The following is a 7,819-nucleotide window of genomic DNA, read 5'->3' as shown; positions in this document are numbered from 1 at the left end:
GATATTATAGATTGGGATTAAATTGCTGAAAAAAATCTGAAAATGTTTCTAAAATATTTACTTGTGTCGCCATTTTCCAAGACCCGCAACATTTTCAATTTGCAGGATCTAGGGCAAGATGAGGCCTTATATTTTGCGTCCTGAGTTGAAGTCTGTTAGATGTCAAGAGAAAGAAGGATCAGGCAGGCTGGATTTCCACACACAGTGGGGAAAATAAGTATTTTATACGCTGCCGATTTTGCAAGTTTTCCACCTACAAAGAATGGAGAGATCTGTAAATTTTATTGTAGGTTCACTTCAACTGTGAGAGACAGAATCTAAAAATAACCCGAAAAATATTTGTATGATTTTGGCATAATTAAATTGCCTTTATTGCATGAACTAAGTATTTGATGATCTACCAACCATCAAAAATTCTGGAGTGTGCCCTTTCCTTTGTCTCCTCCCTCTGCTCTGACCACTAGGGAGGGTGAAATTATTTTGTCTCCTCCCTCTGCTCTGACCACTGGGGAGGGTTTCCTTTGTCTCCTCCCTTTGCTCTGACCACTAGGGAGTGTGCCGTTTCCTTTGTCTCCTCCCTCTGCTCTGACCACTAGAGAAAAACATCATCCCAACCATGAAGCATGTTGGGGGAAACATCATACTTTGAGGGTGCTTCTCTGCAAAGGGGACAGGACGTCTGCACTGTATTGAAGGGAAGATAAACAGGTTTATGTATTGCAAGATTTGTGGCCAACAACCTTCTTCCCTCAGTAAGAGCACTGAAGATGGGTCGTAGCTGGGTCTTCCAGCATGGCAATGACCCAAAACACACACACAGGGCAACTAAGGAGTGCCTCCGTAAGAAGCATTTCAAGGTCCTGTAGTGGCCTAGCCAGTCTCCAGACCTGAACCCAACAGAAAATCTTTGAAGGAGCTGAAACTCAATGTTATCCAGCGACAGCCATGAAATCTGAAAGATCTGGAGAAGATCTGTATGGAGGAGTGGGCCAAAATCCCTGCTGCAGTGTGTGCAAGCTAGGTCAAGAACTACAGGAAATGTCTGACCTCTGTAATTGCAAACAAAGATTTCTGTACAAAATATTAACTTCTATTTTTCTATTGTGTTATGATCTGGTGGTTTAGGAACAACATGAGACAAGCTCTGAAGGAGGTGGTATCTGTACTGACCGCAAACCCTGAACCTAGCAGCGCAACTAAAAATAGCCGTGGGGGGTACCTGACGCTCCCTAGACCCCTCGGCACAGCCTAAGATCTAACTTCCCCTAAAGATGGAATCAGGAAACCTATCTTGCCTCAGAGAAAATCCCCAAAGGAAAGATAGCCCCCCACAAATATTGACGGTGAGAGGAGGGGAAAATAACATACGCAGATATGAAATCAGATTTTAGCATAGGAGGCCAGTCTAGCTTGATAGATAGGACAGGAAAGGATACTGTGCGGTCAGTATAAAAACTACAAAACAATCCACACAGAGTTTACAAAATCTCCACACCTGACTAAAGGTGTGGAGGGTAAATCTGCTTCCCAGAGCTTCCAGCTAACAGAAAAAATCCATACTGACAAGCTGGACAAATATAGAATGCACAGAACAATAAGTCCACAACATGTGGACTGAAATGAGCAAAGCCAGAACTTATCTTTGCAGAACTGGTCAGGAAACCAGGAGAATCCAAGCAGAGATGTGAATCCAGCCAGGAAACATTGACAAGTGGCACAGGCTGAAGAAAGAGCCAGACTTAAATAGCGGAGCAGAAGAGACGATAAGTGGAGGCAGCTGATGACAACTAACTCCAAGGAGCAGCCATACCACGAGAAACCACAAGAGGGAGCCCAAGAGCAGAACTCACAAAAGTGCCACTTACAACCACCGGAAGGAGCCCAAGAGCGGAATTCACAACACTATTGTATCAAATACTTATTTCATGCAATAAAAGACTAATTATATAAAAATCATACAATGTGATTTTCTGGATTTTTTCTAAAGATCCTGTCTCTCACAGTCGAAGTGTACCTGCGATAAAAATTACAGACCTCTCCATCCTTTGAAGGTGGGAAAACATGCAAAATCGGCAGTGTATCAAATACTTATTTTCCCCATTATACCCAATCTTTTGTAAATGCTATAAGTTTAAATGCATAATTTAATTTTATTTTCCCAACATTTGGTTTAGACGTATCGAGATCACTGCAGTGAAAACATGAAGCTCTAATTGATTGAATTAGTCCATCCTTTTACCAAAACACCTCTGAAAAATAAAAAGTGGAAACCGTTTCGATGCTATGAGCAACTTCTCCACTTTTCCCTTACACTAATTTTAATAAATGTCCTCCATTTGAGCCGCAGAAGGCACTCTCTCTCTCTTTATATTTAATGCCTCTCTTAATTTATCCAGTCATAGTGATTTTATAAAATGGTCAAGAAAAATATTACCACATTGACAAAGATGCACTTGGCGTTGCCTGGTGTCTGCAGCCTATATTTATACTTATTTATTTACTTATATTGACCGAGGCTGTGCACGTCTAGTTGGCATGTGACCACATGTATGCAAATTGCATACTTGCGGTCATGTGACCATCCGGCACCGGCTGTGAAGATTCGATAGATTAGAGTGACAGGACACCATAAGTGGAGAAATTGTGGCACAAAGGACACTGAGTGACAGCTCTGCCGCCCTATAGGATTATGGGCGTGCTGAACTGTCAGTATTTTGAGTGACAGCCCAGTCATCCAATCTGAGGTGGGGTCGTGTTGGGCTGTATTGTGATTGAAAGCACAGCTGTCCCATCTGGCAAGGCCTGTGTGGTTTCCTACAGATGTCACCCAATCAGGGAGATTACCTGGCTATATAGCTGGCTGGCAATGCTCAGAACATTGGCAGTTGTAGCCTTGCTCTGTGGTGTGCTTGCTTTGTGTTCTGATTTTCTGATCTTTGTTGCCGGACCTTGAATTTGCCTTTTGAGTACTCATTTGTATTACTCCTTTTGCCTTTGATGCCCTCTGACCTACCTTAGTTACTTGACCCCGGATTTTGCCTCTATTCTTTTGTCTTATCCCTTTGACGTACCCTACTGGCTTTTGACTTCGGCCTTCTCCACTTCACAGCTTGTCCATGAGAAGTGACTCAGCATCACAGACTGCAGGCCTCTATCCTGGACAACCCCTTTAAATGCCTGTAGTAATGTGCTATGTCCTGCCATTTGCTTCCTCTTCTCCCTAAAGGCTGGCAAAAAGCAAGGGGGACCATTTGTCATAATCTATGCATGATCAGAATACACACAGGGTCATTCAGAGATCCACAATGAACTTCTGGAGTGAGTTTGCTGCACTGAAAGTAAAGGGGCTGAATAATATTGCTCGCCCCACTTTTCAGTTTTTGAAATTCCACAAAAATTTAAAATAACCAATAAGTTTCGTTCAACTTCACAATTGTGTTCCACTTGTTAATTCTTCACCAAAAATGTACATTTGATATCTTTATGTCCGAAGCATGATATGTGGGAAAAGGTTGAAAAGTTCCAAGGAGCCGAATACTATCGTACATATACTGCTCAACAATGGTGTCTGCTCACAAGCAGAGCCAGCAACGTCAACAGCATGTATCAGCCCCGACAGGTATTAGCAACGATCACACCCGTTTAACCCTTTATACTGCTCTCAATCCTAAGGTGCCGATAGTTGACTTGACAACCCAAGGCCATATATTGGCTTTTGGGTCATTCATCTATGGTAGCCTTGTAAGGCTCTGCAATAAACTAGGTCTAAGAGGGAGTGTCAGTTTAAAACGGACAGATCTAATATCCTACAGTACAGATAAGTGATCAGGCAAGTAAAAGTTAATGTCCCGTAAATGGATGAAGTAAAAAGAAAAAAAGAAAAATGAAAAGAAATAAAAAAAAAAAAAAAAAGTATAAAAAAAATATAGCGGAAAAATTTTTACTCTAAAAATGTGTTTTATGTAAAAACTAAATTAAACCAAAAATAGTGGATGTGATGTATTGCTGCATTCGGAATGACCCAATTTACAAAACTAGAAACCGAGAAAAAACAGTGACACTTACCCTGTGGCTTATAAGTTATTCTTTTATCACATGCAGGGTGGAGGATACAGACAGAAAAAAAACGAACATCAGCTGTTTCACGCTGTCAAGCGCTTCAATCATCCCATATAGTGAACACTATGAAATGAATCAATAAAAAGTGCCAAAAATTTAGCTTTTCCATTATACGGTAATCTAAAAAAAACTTCTCACTGATCACACCATCTCATCCTGCAAGGAATGCAGCTCATCAATTTCACATTTTTTTTGTATTTGTGGCCCATTTACCCTGCCAAGTTTGAGACCCCTGGTTTATAGGCTTTTTCGGCATGAAGTCACATGCGTCTGCATAAGAGTAACTCACATAAAATGGTTAAAGAGTCTTTAAAGTGGTTGTCCAAGTTTAGAATGGAGAATCTCACGCCATCACAGTTCACCAATGATGTCGAGAGAGGGTGGTCACATGACCGCAAGTACATGATTTGCAAAATTCCTGCCACATTTCAACTAGACGTGCACGCAGGGGCACTGCTATCATGAGGCAAGTTGAATACTTTGCCTCAGGCGACGGGGCATCCTTAAAAATGGGGGCGGCAGAGCGGCAGTCAGAACACATGGTGCCAACTAACTGTAATCCCTGCTCTGACACTTGCTGACAGTGCAGTGTCACAACAACCTAATGTGTGGCGTGCCTGGCAGGTGACTTACTTACCCAGGCTGAGGTGCAGAGGCGGTGCCCAGTCTCCTGACCTGCTGGGACACACACATTGCTGGGAGTCGGACTAGTCGCAGAGCAGTAACCGCAGTATGTAACTGTAAAAAAACATGGAAAAGCACACTCCCTACTGGTCAGAGCAGAGGGAGGAGACAAGGAAACAGCAGAGGAGGTAGGAGGCAATGGAAACAGCACACTCCCTACTGGTCAGAACAGGGTGTATAGCACTTTATGGTTCCTGTGCTGTAAATGTCTACCATTAAGTGACACATGATGAACAGAATGACACTTGGGCAACACTCAGTGATGTCTGTTCAATATATAAACAAGAGATTACTTTGTGCTACATAAAATTCATTGGAAAGTTTACCAATTTCCCTGTGATTTTATGGAGCGTTAATACCCAGATATGAAAAGTAGTTATGGTTTGTATGCGGTTCTGTGGAACATGTTGACGTGTTATGAATAATTAAATCAACACCAATCGCTATGCAAACAAATAAAATTTTTATGAGTCTCAAAAAAAAAATGTGACAATGTTACATTTCTATGAAACAAACAGATTTAATAGGTTAAAAACAAAAGTAATGAAATAGTTAACAAATAAGGAAATACTCATAGGCTCAAAGTACAAAAAAAAAAAAAATTAGACTAGCCTGCAAACATCGCATTTCCGGGCATGCTGCACACAGTCCGCTCTCATGGACGCTGAGATTTCTGTACTAAATGTTACATGTACTTCACCAAAACTGTGTGTGAACAGGAGGGAAGAAGAGGTGAGTGAGAAGGTGTGTGGCTACAAGGAGGCGCCATTAGAAGTCAGGCATGACACGTTCTGGGCCTCACCCCTCACTTTTCCGAATATGGGCTAAGCTTTTTTTATTATTATTACCGTATTATTAATAATAAAAAAAAAACATGAATCTACTTTTTTGGGGATAGAAAAGCTCAAGAAGGTATTCTTAATGTGGAGGTGTAATATCGCCATTATAGTAGGGGACTGAAGCTAAATATTCACTAGATTTGCACTTATCCAACTAAAACCAAAGGGAAGTAAAGTTAACTATGTGGCTGAATGAGGTATAAGAAACACAAAGTTAAAGATTACGAGAAAAAAAAAAATAATCAGTGTATGAGGTAATAATACTGAGTGAACCCAGAAGGGCAACACTGGAAAGACGGATGTGTCACTTCACACGTGGACCACCAGGGGGCCACAGTGGACAAGCAGTCACAATAAGGGCTCATCTCCACTTGTGTGAGAAAAAAACGGTCCGATTTACGGACCGAAAAAACTGATATAACGTGTGCGATTGTCATGCGAGTGTAATGCGATTTTTAATCGCATCATCCGTTTTTACATCCGTATGACATCCGTATGCAATCCGTTTTTTTTCTCTGCAAATATTTTTATACAGTCATTTACAGGACTATTTACAGTGTTCTGTGCCACAGACTGGTAAGGTATCCGTAAAAAACGGATGGAATACGGATGGTCCGTATTCCATGCGTTTTTTTTCTCGCACCCATTGACTTGCATTGGCGAGTCTCGTCCGAGAATCTCAGCAATACGCAGCATGCTGCGATTTTTTTTCTCAGCCGACACAGATTTTTCTCAGTCCGATTTTGGCTGGGAAAAAAAAAAAATAAAAAAAAAAATAAAAAATAAATCGCAAATGGAGTGTCACCTATTGATTAACATTGGTCCGAGTGCAATCCGATTTTTTATCGGATTGCACTCGTCCGTTTTCCTAGCAAGTGGAGATGAGCCCTAAGAATGTGGAAAGACTGATGTGTCACTTCACACGTGGACCACCAGGGGGCCACAGTGGACAAGCAGTCACAATAAGAATGTGGAAAGACTGATGTGTCACTTCACACGTGGACCACCAGGGGGCCACAGTGGACAAGCAGTCACAATAAGAATGTGGAAAGACGGATGGGTCACTTCACACGTGGACCACCAGGGGGCCACAGTGGACAAGCAGTCACAATAAGAATGTGGAAAGACGGATGTGTCACTTCACACGTGGACCACCAGGGGGCCACAGTGGACAAGCAGTCACAATAGGAATTCAGTCGTTTTCCAGCGCGGTCCATATATACAAGTAGATAACTTTTCTCTATGTAGGAGCAGACACCCGGAGAGATGCCGGACCATGCCTCAACTAGTTAACCCTATCCATTACATCTCCCTATATGCGACAGTCACCCCTCTCTCCAGCCTTGAGATCAAAAATTAAAATACAGTTAAAATAAAATAAATGTAATAACATACAATGTATAGTGCAATAGATCCAATAGACACAAAGTCTCAGATTCCCTTTGATAAGCATGCAGGTGGGGGTCTATAGACAATGGCGACGTCTGACGCCTGGAGCCCGTTACGGGGTGTAATCAATTTGTACAAAAGGGACGACACTCGCTGCTAAACTCATCAAGTGAAAATAAATCACATCTATAAAGTTTATTAAAACCAGAAGACTCCATCACGAAATTAATAAGAAGCATTCTTAAAGGGATTGTCCATTTTGGAATTGATCTTCCAGACCACCCACGGGCGACATCTAATCCACTATTCTTGATGATCGCCCCTTAAAAATGGCATTAGAAGCTTTCAGAGGGGTCACAGTATATAGTTACAGGAAGTGGCAATATTTGGCGGTCCAAGGTCTTAAATTGTTTCATCTTACTGTCCCTATGACAACACTTCCTGTCCATATACCCCAACTTCCCCAAGACAGGACAATTCGACTGGTTGAGCCTACACAATGGTGAACTCCAGTACAAGAGATGCATTCGGCCACTTTCTCGTCAAATTTCTAAAAACAAAACAAAAAAAACCCTCTAAACTGTTGTTTAGACCCCATCACTTCCCCCTGACGCTGTGTTTCAGGATTATCCTTTGCCCATGCATTAGAGGTGGCCGGTACGGTGTACAAAACACTAAAGTAGGTGGTGGCCATATGGATGACCGGGCGGCCGCTTCCCTTTTTTGCACAAGCGGCAGAACCTCCCGTGTGGAGGAGGCAGACACGTGGCTGCGGCCACCAAGTGCTG

This window comes from Ranitomeya imitator, chromosome 5 (genome assembly GCF_032444005.1).
Source record: "Ranitomeya imitator isolate aRanImi1 chromosome 5, aRanImi1.pri, whole genome shotgun sequence".
In the NCBI taxonomy this organism is placed as follows: Eukaryota; Metazoa; Chordata; class Amphibia; order Anura; family Dendrobatidae; genus Ranitomeya; species Ranitomeya imitator.
Note: the sequence above shows the minus strand (reverse complement) of the source record.